This window comes from Mustela erminea, chromosome 5 (assembly GCF_009829155.1).
Source record: "Mustela erminea isolate mMusErm1 chromosome 5, mMusErm1.Pri, whole genome shotgun sequence".
Classification (NCBI taxonomy): domain Eukaryota; kingdom Metazoa; phylum Chordata; class Mammalia; order Carnivora; family Mustelidae; genus Mustela; species Mustela erminea.
Window position 1 is genome coordinate 126,191,127 of NC_045618.1, and position 19,230 is coordinate 126,210,356.

The window sequence follows — 19,230 nt, forward strand, 5'->3', positions numbered from 1 at the left end:
TTCACAAGAGTTCTAGTTTGTTTGACTTACTGGCTTAGAAGATGATATAATCTAAAACTCTAACAACAATTTGAAAAAAAATCTAATGAGAGGAGCTAAATTCAAAGGTGATACATTAATGGTGAGTTACTTTCTATATCTCACTTTCATTAACCTTTTATAATTCTAGAGCTAAAGAGATCTGTCATGAATCCATCTGCTGCCTCCTTTAGAACTTCTCTTGTGTTCCATGAGGTCCCACACTGGGCGATAAGCATCCTGAGAGCACTGACCCCATCTCTAACATCCTGGAGCTCCCCCGAGCATGCTCAGGCATATGTACACGAAGTGCTCAGAAATAACTATTTAAAAAAAGATTGAATGAGAATCCCAACCCAAAGTTAAAGCATTGGACTTATGTTCAGAAATATTAATTTCATTTTTGGGGCACTTGAGTGGCTCAGTAGGTAAATCATCCGACTCTTGATCTCAGCTCAGGTCTTGATCTCAGGGTCATGAGTTCAAACCCTGTATTGGGCTCCATGCTGGGCATAGAGCTTACTTAAGAAAGAAAGAAAGAGAAAAAAAGAAAGGAAGGAAGGAAGGAAGGAAGGGAGAAAGAAAGAAAGAAAAAGAAATATAAGCTTCATTTTTATTTACCTACTGACTTGCAGGCCTACAGGCCGTTCCCATGGTATATGATATTTGATATATTTCCCCTGAAATAAAGGTTATCCTATTTCCTACCAAATATCCAACTCATGCTTATCCATGAGCATGAGAGAGTTGGTGGATTACCCCTAAGAACAGACCAGAAAGATTTGAAATTTTAAAATTCTATAGGAAAAGTAAGCAGGATTTGAACCTGGGTCTGGCAAATCCTAAAATGCCCGCTTTTGAAGGTTCACCATGTTGTCTTTCTTAGAATCCTTATTAAACTGTACCTCCATTGAGAGTTCAAGCCATGCCTTTCACTTCTAAAGATTTTTATTTATTTCTTTGACAGAGAGACAGAGCCCAGGTAGGGGAAGTAGGAGAGGGAGAAGCAGGCTCCCCGCTGAGCAGGGAGCCTAATGCGGGGCTCAATCCCAGGACCCCAGGATCATGACCTGAGCCAAAGGCAGACACTTAACCAACTGAGCCACCCAGGTCCCCCTACCAAACCTTTCACTTTTACCACCTATCAATCCACCTCTTGCCCCTCCCCAGGAGCACCCACAGTGTGCATCAAAGCTCCCTGCAGGTGGATGAGGTAGGAAAGAAATAAGGCTGGAAGGATCAGTCCACAACATAGTCAACTGTGCACAAGCGAGGCTGCTGCCCTTGGAAAGGCCTGCTTCAAGGCTGACCATTGACTGATATCCAGGAAGTCCAATGGGGTAGGATCCCCACAGTTTCCAAGGCTGGTAAGAATGGCTCACTGCACCTGAACAAAGGATCGTTTCTTCTCAACACCTGTTTTTATGCTGGGAGTCTGGAACTTTAACCTGCCAAGCAGAGGATGTCTAGAGGACCTGCCCTCAATTACAAACCTTAGACATAGAGACTCTAAGAAGCTTCCCTGGAAGACAATGTTTCACACGTGTTGTTACGATTTGTTGCTGGGCGGGGGCGGGGGGGGGGGGGGGCGGGAATTAAGATCCTCCCAAATGACCCCACTGGGAGAGGCTTGCGCCTGGTGTCCTCCAGACTTCGCACCACATGCCTTTTTCCCTTCGCTCATTTTGCTTTGTAACCTTCCACCGCAATAAATCTTAGCTGTGAATGCCGCCATGTGCAGAGTCCTGCGAGTCCTCCTCACAAGTTATTGAAACTGAGGGGCGGGGGTGTTCTTGGGAGACCTTCAATAGTATTCGTTGCAACTCTGCGGAAAATTTTCTTGAGGGGAAGAGAGAAGATAGAAGAATGAGTTGAAGTTTGAAGAATCTGGAGATTCCTAGGTCTGTGCTGCCCCCTTTTCAAGGGTTATTCTGGAACTCTATTGCCTACACTCTGCTATTTAATATGTTTATGGGGGGAAATCCAATTATCCTCAAAAGCATGACACATTTTCTTAACTATAGAATAAGCAGTTGCTGGCACTGCAACATGGCCAGAAAGCAAGAGTACAGAGCAGCCCTCAGGATCTGTCCTTAAGGAGACAGGCAACGTGAATGCTCTAAAAACAGCTTCAGAGTGTTTACAAACCAGGATGTCCTCTGGGATGGAAAAGCTCTCTGTAAACAAAAGGTGACTTGCCCATGCTTTGTTCTCAAAATAAACATGTTTTTGATGAAAATATGGCCTTTCTTGTCAGCAAAAAAAAAAAAAAAAAAAAAACTTCGGGAGAGTTTCCTTTTTCTCCCTCCCCTCTGATTAAAATAAATACATATCTGGATTTCTGTTGACAAAAAAGATGCGTGGGGCCACCACCAGTATCTCGGTCCTTGGACCATTTCCTGGGGAGCGAAGCAGGACAAACGTGACTATGTCAGAGAATGCTGTGAAGCATGAAACTATCTTCACAAGGAAGAAACTCTTCACAAACTCTAGAAACTTTTTCCCAGAGAATATTAGATTGGGAGAAGCAAACAGATAGATAAAAGAAAAGTCTATAATCTGAGTTCAATTTTCTTGATGAGTGCTGTTGAGTTAGTTGTTTCATGGAGGCAGGTTGGGTTTTTTTTCTTTTCTTTTCTTTTAATCGTTTTGCTGCAATGCAATAAGGTTTGCATGGATTTTATCCAAACCAGGCTAGGGAGCTAGGGCTCTCTGCATCTACTGCCAGATTAGATCCTCGCCTAATAAATGAGTTTTGTGAATCTTGACTGCAGCAGTTTACTCCAGAGAATTCCCTGCTGTCAGTTTCTCTGGCGTGGGGAGTTGGGGGAAGGGAGAGGGAGGAAGGTTGGGGGCTGGGTTTATTACTCCCAATATGCTCTGTGCTGTTGTGCCTGGCTGTGCATATGCCTAGGACTCACGGCATATGGCCCAGGGGCTGCCAGTGGCCCGCTTAGCAGCTGTCTCCAGCATATTTTGACATAAAAGCCATTATATTTTTGGCTGGCTAATTGCTTTTTATTAAACAATTGTTGGAGGTTGGCTGATAAGTTTTATGAATTTAAAATGAAAGTCTCGCTGAGAACTTTTGAACGCAAACAGTGCCCGGTCCACCTGGGAAAATTTGAAAAGGCTGGCTTTCCATCTGTCAAAGAGAACTCCTATCAGGCACAGCGACTGAGAGCTAGTGGGTCTCAAAGTACGAGGTTCCCCTGGAAGGCCACTGGATGGCTTTGGGAAAGGACACACAAAACCTTACCCTCTTCAGGGTCTGTGGGGGCAATACGATTTAAAAAACAAAATCTTCTTCCAACCCAGAAATCCTCTCCACAAAGGTAGTAGAAAAGGAAATCACTTCTAATTCTTGAATGAGCATTAAGCCAGAATGGGAAGTAGGTTACAGGCAATTCAACAAGAGATTGCAAAGACAGAAGGAAATCCAACCTTTTATAGAGCCAAGCAGACACAACCCATTGTATATGTGTTTTCAAGAGAAATCCTAACTAGACCTCAAGTAAGGGAACCTTCTACAGAGCAAGTAAGCCTCTAGTCTTCCCTCCTGTTTGTCCTCACAGGTCTTATCTTCCCATGACATATATTAGGATTTCTCTAGGGACCTATGCTCTTCCTCAGATTTCCAAACCACTGAAGACAAAATTACATGCAATGAATAATTTTATTAGTTGTATAGCTAAGTCCTCCTTTGGAAAGAAAACAACAGAAGGCAGCGAGGGATAAAAGAAGAGTGGGGGAAATATAAAGAAGATAAAAGAGAAAGGGCCCAGTAGTTCACGATCTTTTTTCAAGTTATTTAGTTGTTATTATGTCAATATTTAACAGAGAGAAGCAAACTGGCCTTTAAAAAGAAAAAAAAAAGAATGAAGAAATAAAGGTTCTGTTGCCATCGGTTTTCTTCTGTTTCCAGGCTATACACGGATTCTGTCCTTAATTGCAGTCTGAGCTCCCCCAAATGTTGAGCACAGGGGGAGGCAGGAACGACTCTGGAGCAATTCGTCACAAATCCAAGAAAAACTCTTCAAACCGCAGATCCTCTGGGCTCACCTCTCCAGACATGCTGAACTTTCCACTCCTACAAGACACCAAGTCTTTCTTGTTAGGGCCTTCCTCATGGACCCCTTTACCTGAAACACTCTCACCTCCTTGCCCACTCCATCCCCACCTTGACCCAGTTAACACCTTCTCATCCTTCATGTCTTAGTTTCAACACCATTTCTTCTGAAGTCCCACAGGTTCTGTCCCCCTCTTCCATGTTCCCACGGTCCCTGTGCCTCCCCTTCTGGAACACATCACACGTCTGGAACACATCACGAGTAAGGCAAATTCAAGTGCAACCAGGGGCCAGGCAGTAACGCTGTGGGGGGGAGAGGGGGAATCTGAGACCAGAGCAGCAAATGACCACATAGCGGCATTCAATTCACTTTCTTCTAAAACAGGCACCAGCCAAAAAACCTACCTGCTGGTCCAATTCCACTAAGTGGTTATGGAGCTATGGCCAAGGAGGGAGAGGTCAAACGCCAGATCATGTAGCTAGAATTGAGGGATGAACTTTATTGGGGAACTTGCAAGCAGAGGCTCCTCCAAAAGAAGTTTATTGTCATTTTCTCAGCATCTCTCAGAAAGCATGCCCCAGGGAAGGGGAGGCTTGTGGACACAAATATTTCTGTTGTGGAGGGACACGTATGCTCCTGCAACTCTCTGTTCTTACAGTGCAGGCAGGAAAGCAGCTTCACCAGCCAAGAACACAGAGACAGGAAGTAGGTCCCGGGCAGCAGGGAAAGGGAGGGGGCACCTGCAAAGGATTGTCTGAGTGCCAGCTGCCTTGGGAGAAGGTAGATGTAGGCTGCTGAGAGTAGGGACGCTGTCCCTCAAGAAATTGTGTTTGGGGGAACTTGCCTGGGTGGCTCAGTCAATTAAGCCTGTGACTCTTGATCTCACTCAAGTCATGATCTCAGGGTTGTGAGATCAGGACCCCTCATGGGGCTCCATGCTCAGTGGGGAGTCGGCTGGAGAGTCTCTCTCTCCCTTTGCCCCTTCCCCTGTTCATGCTCGCCCTCTCTTTCTCTCCCTCTCTCTCTAAAATGAATAAATAAATCGAAAGAAAAAAAGGAAGGAAGGAAGGAAGGAAGGAAGAAATAGAAATTGTGTTTCGGTCTAGTGCCTCCCACTGGAGGAGGAGAAGCTAGGAGCTTCCGGGATCATTCAGCAGGCATCTTTACATAGCTATCTTCTTGGAGCCCCACGCACTGCCCAGCATGCACCAGGAACCAAAAAAAAAAAAAAGGTATTTGTGGAAGAAATGAAGAATCAGCTTTATAACAGCACAGCGGCCCGGGACTGCAATCCAGATGTCCTGCTCTCTCAAAAAACGGTAACTTCGGAAGCCCGGAGGAGAGCGTGGGCTGTCAGCGGGCTGTTCTCATTCCCTCCCGCCCTCCTCCTTTTAGTCAAGGCTCCTTTATTCTCCAGGGCTGTGCTATACCTCATTAATGTTAATATCTTATCTAACCTTTCCGCGGCTCACCGCCGTGATGGCACTTCCATTCCACTGCCTAATCGCTCTTACTCTTCATCTTTCAAAATGTCCACCCTAAACTTTCTCCTTTAGCTGCAGGCCATTTCATGCCTCTTGTGAGACTTAATCATCTTTCTCTTTGCCTGGTTTAGCTCAGAGAAGTGGACTGAAAAATACAGAAGGGCTTCAGAAAATAAAGGAGAAATCCCGTAGCGGGCGCATTCCTACAAGCAGTAAAATGTTCGTCCATCACTTATCTCCCTTCCCACTGGGAGCCAAGGTCCTCCTGCAGGAGGATTGGAGGTCCAGGCACGGGCAGGGGAATGAATAGATCTGCCTGCCAACCTGATCCCGGAATAAAATCAGAGCTGAGAACTTGCAATTTCCTCTAAGTACCTACACTGCCGGCCAAAGACCAGCACTTTCCTATCCAGGCCACCCTCTCTTCAGGTCAATAAGCAGAGGAGATCTCGGATTTTAAGGGTCCTTTTGGGCAGAGTTAAGACCACAAGGGAAGCATAAGAAGGCGAGAGACTTAAGACCTGAAGTTGGCAGGCAGTTAGATCTCAAATGTTTGTAGATAGAATGCAGGAGCATTCAGCTTCCTCGGGCTGCTCCTGGATTCAGGCTATTTGAGTCCACGGAAAACTATGAAGCAAACCATCAAAATAGGACCATGGCCATTACCACAACCCAGGTGCCACCATTACTGAGCACTTTGAGGCACCTGGGGGCGTTGGACAATGGAGCTCTGTAGGGAAAGCAATCAGCTGTGAAAATTTCAGCCTGGGAACAACTTCAGATTGCTCACCCTCTGATTAAGTGCTCAAGAATCGGAGCTCTGACTTTATATTCCATCCCTCATTCTGAGTCATGATTGCCCTGTAAAATGTCCTTATCAAGCATGAGGGGAAAAAAATTAATAAGCTCAAGGAATGACTGGGATCACTTCAGCCAAAGAAAGAAGGTAAGAAAGTAATTTCTCGGATGTAACTATTAAGGTCAAGGTGGGGATTGGAGAGCAGATAGCGACATTCTTAATGATATTCAAAATGCACAGCCTCAGGAAGAGAGGCAAGAAGTCTGGCAAGAAGCAGTAGAAGGGCAGGGAGCAGAGGGAACTGAAGTACTCAGAAAATAAACAGTGACTCTCAGTTTTGCCTAACAAGTCCATGTCAATAATCTTGATAAACTGCATAGGAGGAGATCGTGGGCATATGCTGTGACTACTACATGTATTCTTGTTTTTCCCTTTCTTAAAGAACACGAATGGCAACCCTCTGAGCTCGCCTTTGAGAAAGGCAACATCAAAAGGCAATTTCAGAACAGCAGGGCAGGGCTGCTGAAGTGTGATAGACAGCCTGAACGCATTTTACCTTATCAGTGCCTCTCATCCCGAGTTCCTCATTTTCCCGACCATCTCTTGCTCTCCCTCAACTTCCTGATTCCTGCCTCGCTCATGGAAGATTTTCACAGAAAAACATGGTTTTTTTAATTAAAGTCTTATACAAAGCATCCCTGTGTCCCTTGACCTTCCAGCAGGTGTATATACCACTTCTCTTAGGTGAGGAAAAGAAATCAGTAGCATTTTGTTCCATATCTAGACACCAAGATAATTAAACCGAGTATCTACCTGTCGTCAATAATCAGCATGGCTTGTTTTTCTCTTTGGGCTCTTTGAATGAACACAGTTTCAAAATTGTATCCCTAGAATATTATCTTCTGTAGAAAGATATTCCAATATGAGCCAAATTCAACAGAGTTGAGAAAAGAAACGAAAACCATGGGCAAGGAGCTTCAAAAGAAATTGAACTCAGGAAATAATGAAATTATCCGAGTAATTCTGGCCTGCCAGCAAATCAGGGTGGGCCAAGAAGCAAGATAGTCCTTTGTAGGTTATCTGATTTGGCTACATACATCCATCAAACACAAGGGAGAGAGAAAGAGAGGGAAATAACTGGTAATTGGGCGCCTGGGTGGCTCAGTGGGTTAAGCCGCTGCCTTCGGCTCGGGTCATGATCTCAGGGTCCTGGGATCGAGTCCCGCATTGGGCTCTCTGCTCAGCGGGGAGCCTGCTTCCTCCTCGCTCTCTCTCTGCCTGCCTCTCTGCCTACTTGTGATCTCTCTCTGTCAAATAAATAAATAAATTCTTTTAAAAAAAAAAAAAGAAATAACTGGTAATTGTCAAATTAATAAACTGTGCCTAGAGATTCATGTATTTTCCTACTGTTTCTTCAGACTAAGGGTTAGCTTCATTAATCCCTGCCATGGCCATGACTGAAAGACAACAAAGCAAAGCAATATTTCATTCGGCATGATGAAGATAGATACCATGCTATCGCTTCCTACTTTAGTCTCAGGGATGATGGAAAACAACGGATACATATAAATGTTAAGAGCACAGGTTTTGGAGTCAGACCACTAGGACTCAAATCCCTGCTCTGCCATTTACTACATGTGTCAGCGTGGACTTTGTAAAGTCACCTTTCCAAGGCTTAGCTCTTCACACATGAGGTTAGATAGTAACAGATCCCATCTCCTGAGGTGCAGTAAGAATTAAATAATAGATTAACCCATGGAAACCCTTCGCAGAGTCACTGGAGTACACACATGGCCACATATACACATCACTACTCGGGGAGGACCAGCTGCCACATCCATCATTATTAGGGCTTCTACTCTTAAAACATCTTAGTGAAAATAACATAACAGCGGGCAAATTGAATAAAGAGATTGCTGTAGAGAGAGCAGAAATGTCTCTCTACACCGAGTGTACACGTTTACTAAAGGTGAATGGTGTTTTTCAAATTTAAGGCATGGATATGTACGTATCACTCTGAGCATTTTTTCCCTCCATAAATGTGTCGAACAAATAATTCCTTCTAACAGATCCTCCACATACAAAAACATCATTTAAGCAACAGTATCAGGTAATGACCCATTTGTGGCATAAATGAATTTTCCAAGTGTGAAGAGGGGAAACTGTTAGGTAGAGAGGCCAGAGGTAGCAGTCGAGGTCTGGTGTGTTGGGGGGGAGGGGGTGGGGAGAGGGAACAGCAGGGCCGGATGGAGGAGGATGGCTTTAATGGAAATCATTTTTTAAGGCAATCAATACTCACATGGGTTCTAAACTGTAACCTTTCCTGAATGACATGTCACTAATATCAAAATGAGCTATTGCTCCGTGCTGGCTCCTATTTTCCCTAAATAGAAGTGTTCTCACTGCATGGTACAGTAGAGTATAAAGAACTCTCTTCCTCTAACTGCTACCCTTTTTTAAATCCTTATTTCAACGTCGTGCGGTTCTCCTAGGTCCCCCCAGCCTCTGAGTCTCGTAGGTTTGTTTATTTATGATGCAGTCGGGTTTTATTGACTATCTAGTGTCAGGGACTGTGCAGAGAATGCAATGATAAATAGGACCCCATTAACTGCCCTAAAGGAGATTTCAGTCTAAAGGAATATACAAACATTGGTTATTATATCTTACTCTACATAATGCGTGTGCTTCCTCCTCATTTCTCTCCCTACCACCCCTTCCTCCCTCCCCCTCCTGCTGAAGGCAAAGAAACCAATTAACCAAGCTGGTTAAAATTATATTTTTTAGGGGAAGCAAGTACATTCTGAGTCGGGGGTTCTCCTTTTTGTAAAATTCATGAAAATTATTTGTAATGACCTTAAAGCATCTAGTTCAGCTGTTTAGCAGCCATTTGTTTTACTTTATTATTTTCTCTAGTGTTCCAAATAGATGAGGTTGCCCAAGTAATGACCTCTGTATAAGTGAGAAATTCATGTATTATAGTGAATAAAAGCCTATACAGTTAGCCAACACTTCTAAATGAGACTATATCATAAAGGGCAAATAAGGAATGTTTGTGGTCTTTCTGTAATAGCTTTGGCAACAAAGACTGTCCTTCAAATTCTCACTTTAAAAATTGGTATCTAAGTTTAGAACAGTCATTCAACGCAGATCATACACACATACATTTTTAAACATTAGCATTTGAGGGAAAATAAGAGGAAGTATTACTTCAAACAACAAGAATATCATATTAACTCATCACCCCAGAGACTATATGGGCTGCACATAAAAATAGGTTAATAAACAACTTGGGGATAGAAGGCAAGATGGCAATGTGTCTAAGGTTTTGGATCTCTCAAAAACAAGCACAAATGAACAAAAACGGACAATGCTAATGAAATACCAAATAAGAAAAACTCCATAAATATAAAAAAAAATTTCTCATTTTAAGGATGTTTAAAAAAAATTGGGTCTTTAAAGCAAAAATAGTGATAATAAATTGTAAGGTTTATGAGATTGGTAGAAGTAAAACATAACACAAAAGATAGATGGGAAAATCTAGATATATACTAGCATAAGATTTGTCACATAAACTACCATAATTTTTTTTTAATTTTTTATTTTTTATAAACATATGTTTTTATCCCCAGGGGTACAGGTCTGTGAATCACCAGGTTTACACACTTCACAGCACTCACCAATACCATAATATTTTTTGAAGGGAGATTTAATGAGTGGAATGAGTTAAAGATGTATATTGTAAATCCTAGAGCAATCACTAAAAATTAAAACTAAAAGGAATACCTAATAAGCCATTAGTAGAGATAAAATGGAAGCAGAGAAAAAGCTCAGTCAATACATCAAAGATAGGAAATGAGGTCACAGGGAACAAAGAATGGGTGGAACAAAGAGAAAACAAATAGCAAATACTAAATTAAATCCAACCAGACCACTACATGAGGTTAAAAAAAAAAAATCAAGATCCAGCAATATTGCTATATACAAGATATCCACTTTAAATATAAAGATATAGATAGTTTAAAGGTAAACGGATGAAAAATATATGCCATGCAGATGCTGGGATGGTTCTATTAATACCAGACGAAGCCAACTCCAGAACAAGCAATAAATCAGGATAAAGAGGAAATTTTTATGGGGATGAAAAGAGAACATAAAAATCCTAAATGTACCCATTTCTAATCTACTAAATAACAGAGTTTAATATATATGAAAAAAATCTTATACAACTGAAAAGAGATTCAGACAAGTAATTATACTGGATGCATACTGCTCTGTCTTTGATTCATAAAACATCAACCAAAAAATCTGCAGGTATGCAGAAGATTTGAACAACACTATGAACCAACTTAACCTAATTACAATTTGTAGAAACTCAAGCCAAGGACAGTAAAATACACATTTGTCTCAAATGCACAAGGGAATATCACCATGAGAAACCCCATATAGAGCTGGAAACAAATCTCAATAAATTGAAAGAATGAAACCACATAGAGGAGGTTATCTGGCCCCAACAGAATTGAACTAAAATTCAATAACAAAAAGATAACCAGAAAATCCCCAAATATTTGGAAATAAATCAACACACTTCTAAAGAACCATGAGAGAGGGGCACCTGCGTGGCTCAGTGGGTTGGGGCCTCTGCCTTCGGCTCAGGTTATGGACCCAGGGTCCTGGGATCGAGCCCCGCATTGGGCTCTCTGCTCCGCGGGGAGCCTGCTTCCTCCTGCCTCTCTGCCTAGTTGTGATTTCTCTCTGTCAAATGAATAAAATACTTAAAAAAAAAAAAAAAAAAGAACTATGAGAGAAAGAAGAAAACACAGGGAAAATTAGAATATTTAGAACTGAATGAAAATAAAAACACAGTTTATCAAAATTTCAGGGATACAGTTAAAACAGTTCTTAGAGGAAAATTTATAGCATGAGATGCTTATATTAGAAAAGATAACTAGTATAAAGACAATGAATCAAACTTAGCCATAGGAAACTAGAAGAAGAGCAGATTAAATTCAAATTAAGCAAAGAAGGGAAATAACAAAACATGGACATCAATGAAATAGAATGCACACACACACACACACACACACACAAAACAAAACAAAAAAAAAAAACAACAGAAAATCAATGAATCTAAAAGCTCCTTCCTTGATAAGTTCAATAAGATTGATAAATGCTTAGCATGATTGATCAAGAAAGATAAAGGAGGGTGAGGGGAAAAAAAAACACAGGGAATATTCCCTACCCCCAGAGTAAGCATCCTCCAAATGTATATCCAGCAATGTTTTAGAATTGCTAGGAACCAATAACTGCTGGTTGCCACTTATTTTTCTCTCCAAATGAGAATGTTTATTGAAGCTATCCTGTCCCTGTTCTATCAAAATATGCTGGGGGGAGGAGGGCGCACCTGGGTGGCTCAGTGGGTTAAAGCCTCTGCCTTCAGCTCAGGTCATGATCCCAGGATCCTGGACCCGCATCGGGCTCTCTGCTCAGCGGGGAGCCTGCTTCCTCCTCTCTCTCTGCCTGCTCTCTGCCTACTTGTGATCTCTGTCTGTCAAAAAAATAAATAAATAAATATGCTTGGGGAAGAGGAATAAGCAGATAAATCATGTTTCCATTGTGGTGGTTTAGAGTTATTTATTTCTTATTTGGTATTTGGTTTTGATTATAATTTTCCCAGTGAAGACTCACATCTAGAACTGATAAAACATGATCATGAAATCCTGGACTTTGAGCCAATGACATGATTGAATGTGACTTTGGGGTTATCTATTTTTGGAAAGGTGAATGCATTTCCATATATGAAGAAAGTGTGGGGCAACTACATAGATTGTATTATCTTCCCCAAATATTTACTATTGGCTGTCTCAGTATATATGATCCTCTGCAGGGAAATATGCCCATAAGTGATATATAAGCTCTTGCCATGACTTGCAGACCCCTGAAGGAAGGAGGTGTATTTCCCACCAGAACTCAACTTATAATTGACTGGTTCATTACTCAAAGTCACTAAATATGTATGACTCCAACAACTATGGGCATAGCACAGTTCCGCATGGCCCCAAGCCTAAACAATTTGGGAGTCATATCTAAGACAAGAATGTGAAATTATAAAGTTAGAAATAAGTCTTTAAATATTTAAAACTAAAAGACAAGTAAAAAAGTCACAAATGCTAAAAAAGCTAACAAATTCATCAAACATCACAAAATCCAGAAAAAATTATATTAAAAATTTTATTAAAATACCTGATATATATCCATGACAATTTTTCCTATATTATTTTGGCTTCAACCTCTGACTGCTTCTTCATGTTACAATGATTTTGTTAAAAAGAAGAAGGAGAAGGAGAAGAAAAGTTTCTTTCTAAAGAGAGAAAAAAATGACTTCATCTTTCCTTAAACACATGGTTGATCAAAATTTGTGTTTTACCTATGGATAGTTTGGAAAAGTTTCTTTCTACCTAACAACTCCTTATGACTTATTTTTTACAGTGACTAGTCATTAAAACTTTGGATTTATGACACGAATTTTTCATAATTTGTCATTGATATCTTTGTTGTAACAACCTAGTAAAGGTATTATGTTGGATCCTGAAACCTGGGGTCATGATGATGGTGAATTGGCACATTGGGTAGAAGGAACCCTCCAGAAGAGCATTTCTACACTGAGACATCTAGCAGTAATTTAACTATGCTCAGAATGATGGGAAACTACATTAATATATCCTACTGAACTCAAACTAAATGCATATTAAATTCAGTCTCCCCTTGACTAAAGTGTTCTTACTGATAATATCTTTGAAACAGCAATTCTATTTCTAGACATCTATCCCGAATATATAGAGGAAAAATTATTAAATAGTTTCTGTACAGATAATAGTCTTTGTAATAGAAAAAGACTGCAAACAATTCAATTGTCATTAATAGAAGATAGGTTTAATAACAAATGGTACATCCACAAATGGAATACTATGTAACTATAATGAGGAATAAAGAAATCTCTAATATGCTCCCATGCAGTGGTCTCCCAGATATGTTAAGAGAAGAATGCAAGCTGTAGAAGAGTGCGAAGGGGGGCACCTGGGTGGCTCAGTGGGTTAAGGCCTCTGCCTTCGACTCAGGTCGTGATTCCAGGGTCCTGGGATCAAGCCCCGAGTAGGGCTCTCTTCCCAGCAGGGAGCCTGCTTCCTCCTCTCTCTCTTGCCTGCCTCTCTGCCTGCTTGTGATCTCTGTCTGTCAAATAAATAAATAAATAAATCTTTAAAAAAAAAAAGAAGAAGAAGAGTGTGAATGGCATACTCTATTTTATGTAGTAAAGGAGTTGTATCAAAAGAGAGAGAGATTCCATAAACTTAGATACACATATCAAAGTCTTTACGGATGTGGGCATCTGGGTGGCTTAGTTGGTTAAGTGACTGCCTTTGGTTTGGGTCATGATCCTGGAGTCCCAGGATAGAGTCCCACATCGGGCTCCCAGCTCCATGGGGACTCTGCTTCTCCCTCTGACCTTCTCCCCTCTCATGCTCTCTCTCTCTCTCTCAAATAAATAAATAAAATCTTTAAAAAATAAAAAAATTAAAATATATAAAGTCTTTACGGATGAAATGATACCAGATCTGCTGTTGGCTTTACAACAATCTTGTATGTGTATATGGGAAAAGGCCAAGGGAGGGGAAAAAAGAATAACATGGTTGAAAATATAGATGAACATAAACTTTGACCTAGTATTGTCTTAATCCTAGAGATAAGCAAATGTATAAATATATATCAACAAAGATGTACAATGCAACATTGTTTGTAATAACAAAACAAAACTGAAAACAGCCTAAATTTCTCTTAATAGAGGATGAGTTCAATTAATTATGTTACATATACACAGGGTAATTCATTCCCTTATCAGGCATGATGCTCTGGGGCCCGGATGAGTTCTCTGATGAGTTTCATGGGTCATTGCACACAGCAGATATATTCTCAGCTAAAAAACATCTTCACTTCATACCCTAGAGAGTCACATAGTCTACATGACATTCTCCAGACGGTCATGTCTCATATATTCATGGATTAATAATTAGTTTACCATAAGCAACCCCAATTCAGGGATATCCTACTCAAACATTCCGCAGATACTCTCTAGCTAACAAATATTATTAGCCTATTGCCTGGAGGTCTAGTTATCCTGCTTATAAGGAGATACAGTTAGATCATCTGCTTTAACTTTCTTTTTCCTGGGGATGTCCTCCCCAGTAATGAAGACATAAGTGATCACAGGTCCCTATATATATTCACATGCTTAGATATATGTGAAACCATTCTGGCATATGCACAGAAAATTATTATTAACAATGGTTGTATCTGAGAAGTAGCCCTAGGGAATAACATGGGAATAAAAGGAAATTTTTACTTTCTTTCTATCCTCATCTGCACTGTTTGACTTTTTTCAATAGCACCAATATTGCCTTTAATATCTTTCCAATTTATTAATCTTTGAGAAATAATTTGGATAAATTAATGGATGAATAAATCCATGATGGGTAGTTTAGAGAAGTTGGAATATATCTGGAGAGAATTCCTAACATTTTAAGGAAAACCAACATCCCTGTCATGATGCGTCTTTGGTACCACCATCAAGAATACGGCCCTAACCTGTATGACCTCAGGCTGGATCCACTCCAGCACATCAGGCTCTTGACAATTTCTGAGCCCCGCTTTCCTTATATGGAAAAATGTGGAAAAGGTCACCTCCCTCATAAAACTGTTGTGAAAATTCAGAGAAACGATATTTGAAACAGAGTAGGTATTCAATAAATAGTAAAAATATATCATTAACTAATATTCCAGCTAAAGCCAGGCAAATTGCTCAGCAGTCATTTTCACATTGCTGTCCTAATTAACATTCTTTCCGCAAACACCGGCAGGCAGGGGAGCCAGCTCTGGCCTTCTCACCTCTGGAATTCAGTAGTGGAATTCCATCTGCAGTCTGGAATAAAATTAAACTTGATGAGTTGTCTCGATTCCCTCTCCTTTAGATCAACTACAGCCAATAGCCCTCATGACGAGCCCTTCCAAAACACCTCAGAACTGAGCAAGCAAACTCCTGCAGCTAATTGGATGAGGGTGGTACAGACCTGGAGTCCAACCACAGGACTTGTGCCATGCTGGAGGGGTGGGGGGACCCCTAGGGAGAATCACAATCACTGCCCAAAGGCAGGCAAAACCATCACTGAGGGAACAGACAAGGTGTGTTTCTGACTTCAAGTGCTTCTCTTTTCACTGAGAAAAGATCCATTTTGCCAATCAAGCGGAACTTTTGCTCAACAAGAACACTTCAACATGTCTGCCTACAAGTCTCTCTCAGTGCTCTGCACAACCAGAGCAGAAATATTCAGGTGGTGTGGCTGGGCAAGAAGAAAGGAGTGGTGGGGAGGAGGGAGGGTGACGGGGATTAAGTGCTTTAGCTTACAGTATTTTATTCCTTTGATGAGAATAAATACAAGACTGAGCTGCCTTCAGAGCTGTTGATCCAAAGCCCCTTAACACTTGATTCTTCTCCATTGATAAACAAGGTATTTTAAAACAAAATTCACTTAACAAGCCCTTGGAAGTAAGAATGGAAAGGACTGTTTGGGTGGTTTTCCTTTCAAGTGGAGCCTTGTCTTTTCTCAAAGTTACAGACTCACCAGTAATAACGGTCTAAGGCATAAATTGAATAAATTCATGTCTTCCATGTTTTTCTCTAAAGAACCTTCTGGAATCTTACACTCCAGCTGGCCAGGGCATCTCCTCTTTTGCACTGCAAACCCTTAACATGCACACACCACCAGGAGTGCAGGACCAGCTTTCTCATCAGAGATAAATTCTTCCCAACAGGTGATTTTCTGCTAAAAACTTTAATGCTACATACTTTAAATCATACATGAAGCAGAGATTTGAGTTCCAGGGGTTTGGGAGAGGTTATTAGGGGGAGGATGCAGGGAAGGAAGCTGCTGATGGTATAATAAAGTCTAGAAAACAGACCTTCAGTTCACAAAACCATGTGTTCAAGTCTAGGTTCTTCTAATTACTGCCTCTTTGACAGAAACATAAATAAGTTATTGGACCTCAGTAACCTCCATTTCCTCATCTGTAAAATGGACCTTAGAAACGTGCTTAATGGGGCACCTGGGTGGTTGAGTTGGTTCAGCATCCACCCCTTGGTTTCAGCTTAGGTCATGATCTCAGGGTCATGAGATGGAGCTCCCATCTGAGCTCTGTGCTCAGCCCCAGGAGTCTGCTTGAGATTCTCTCCCTCTGCGCCTCCCCCAAGTCATGTGTGTTCTCTTTCTCTCAAATAAACAAACAAACAAATAAATAAATAAATAAATAAATAAATAAAATCTCTTTCAAAAGGTAACTAGTATTAATAGTTAATATTATTAAAATTTCAAATGAAATATTTAAAATAAAAGGGCTCATAAACATTAAAAACATATGCTCAACAACCTTAGAGCTTAAGAGATTCTTCTTTCTTTCTAAAGAAGGAAGCAAAAGAAAGAGGGAGGGTGGGAAGGGTAGAAGGCACAGGCGTGGGCAGAAGGGAGCCTCTGGGTATGGGTTCCACTGAGGCTCTGTATGCTCTGCGTCTTGGGGAAAAAAGAAAACAACAACACATACACACACATTCAGGAAAAAAAGGGCATATTTCCTCCAATAAAACCTAAAATGCTGGACTCCTGCCTCTGTCTCTAGATTTATACGTGACAACTAACACCACTTCCCGCCCTTCCTCCAGTCTGACCACTCAACTTTAGTTTCTTCAATTTGGCAGGGTCAAGTTTTCCCTATTTGGGAGAAAATTTAAGCCCCAAATAATATTTCCATTCCTCCCCACTCCTGCTCCATGACCCTAACCCACAATGGTTTGTTTTTGGTTTTTTTTTTCTCAACCACTATCCCTACTTTGAAGGAAGTTGTGGGGAAAATGACCGACACCACATTTCCCAGACTGGCTGTGAAGAAAAGGTTGCAGTGAGGAAATATGGGTGGGGAGGAGGGGGATGGAGAGGAATTAGAAGTCCTTGCGGAGCTGAGCTGTGCAGGGGACCTTGCCAGGAAGAAGTGATCAAGCAACTCGGAAATATCTGCAAGGTACTATGTCCTTTTTGAAGATTAGAGTTCTTTAAATTTAGCATCATTGTTACAGGGATAGAGCAAAGAGTCTGTGTTGTTTTGTAAGAAATTTCCACTTCCCAAATCATATTTTCTAAACCTGGGAAGAGGAAAGGCAACGTTTTAAGTGGAAAAACACTGAGTCCTTTCCAATCCCGGTTTCCTTTGTTAATGACATTGCATTTCTTTGTCCTGGAATCTCCCAGAATGACACAGGCAATCAGGTTAGCTTTGACAATCATTCCCTCCTTTTCTGTCAAACCCCTTTCCTTAAAGTTTGTATGCCTTGAAACAAACTTTCTCGTTAGATAGACTTCCACCATAAGCAAGAATCTGGGAAGCTGTTTTATTCTTCAGCAGTTTTATTCTTCCCCAATTGCCCCCTTATTATTCCTACCGAGAATTTTAGTGTTCCCTCTATTAAAACTCAATCTGCCACTTTAGAGGTTAATGATTAACTTTAATACATCTGTGCCTTTAATTATAATCTAGATTCTGGAAATAAATCAAATGTAATAGAAAGAATAGAATTAAGACAACTGGGCTCTAGTCCCAGTACTCCCAATAACTAGTTGTCTGACCTTGGGAGAGCCTTCGACTTCTTTGGAACTCTGTATAAAACAAGGTGTTTCAAAGAGATGATATCTAAGTATCTTGGGGCTCTGACATTCTATGCTCACATGAATAAGGAGCCCTCAGGCTCAAAAGCAAACTGGTTACTGGTAGTAATTTTCCCAGCTCGTTAATTCAGTTCTAACTGACGAGAACCTTCACACACACAAATGTCCTCTGGAAGAGTGACAACACAGGGGACAGAAGCCCACTCTTGTAGTGAGCCATCACCCTCCGAAGAGCCAACAGCCAGGCATAGGAAAATGGGTCAAAAATGGTGAAGAAGACTGAACTTGCTTTCCCCATCCTCTTTCCTCCATAAGAAACATTTCATTGAGAAGGAAATGGATCACATAAGGAGGCCATGTGGAGCCGAGCTGCACGGAAAAAGCCTTGGGTTGGAAGTGATCTGACAACTTGATGGGTTAATCTATCTCCTTTCACCTGTTCTGTCCTTCCTTTAAGAATAGGGTTTCAGGGGCGCCTGGGTGGCTCAGTGGATTAAAGCCTCTGCCTTCGGCTCAGGTCATGATCCCAATGTCCTGGGATCGAGCCCCGCATCGGGCTCTCTGCTCAGCAGGGAGCCTGCTTCCTCCTCTCTCTCTGCCTGCCTCTTCACCTATTTGTGATCTCTGTCTGCCAAATAAATAAATAAAATATTTTAAAAAAAATTTTTTTTTAAAAAAAAGAATAGGGTTTCGGATGGGAGGGAGTTGGGGGGTTAGGTGAGCCTGGTGGTGGGTATTAAGGAGATCACATGTTGTATGGAGCACTGGGTGTGGTGCATAAACAATGAATTCTGGAACACTGAAAAGAAATAAAATAAAGTAAAATAAAATAAAATGGAAAAAAAGGAATAGTTTACTAAACTCTCTTTGTCTCTGCCTCATTGCGAAGCAAAAGAGTATTGGCCCTTTCCTTTTCTTCTTTATCAACTCAAAGCAAATGATTCTTCTGCAAAAAAAGAAAAAGGAACTCTAACAGAAAATAAGTTTCCATTGGGGGAAAAGAAATAATTAGTGTGGGTGACTTATCTAAAAGTGACTACAGGGACGGTCCACTTATTAAAGCCAGACAGCTTCCAAATCTTCAAATCTAAAAAAAGAAC

The 19,230-nt window shown here is 41.1% G+C and overlaps 1 long non-coding RNA gene across 3 annotated transcripts in view; it reads right to left on the reverse strand.

Moving 5' to 3' along the window:
* LOC116591665 overlaps positions 1–19,230 on the reverse strand; it is a 145,863-nt gene that overhangs the window by 25,027 nt on the left and 101,606 nt on the right. Inside the window, exon 6 of one of the 3 annotated variants that reach the window (XR_004286100.1) lies at positions 3,869–4,108. The exons of the other annotated variants lie outside the window; for them this stretch is intronic. This is a non-coding gene — a long non-coding RNA (uncharacterized LOC116591665). Of the gene's footprint in view, positions 1–3,868; positions 4,109–19,230 lie in introns of those variants that run through there. 3 annotated transcript variants of the gene reach the window in all.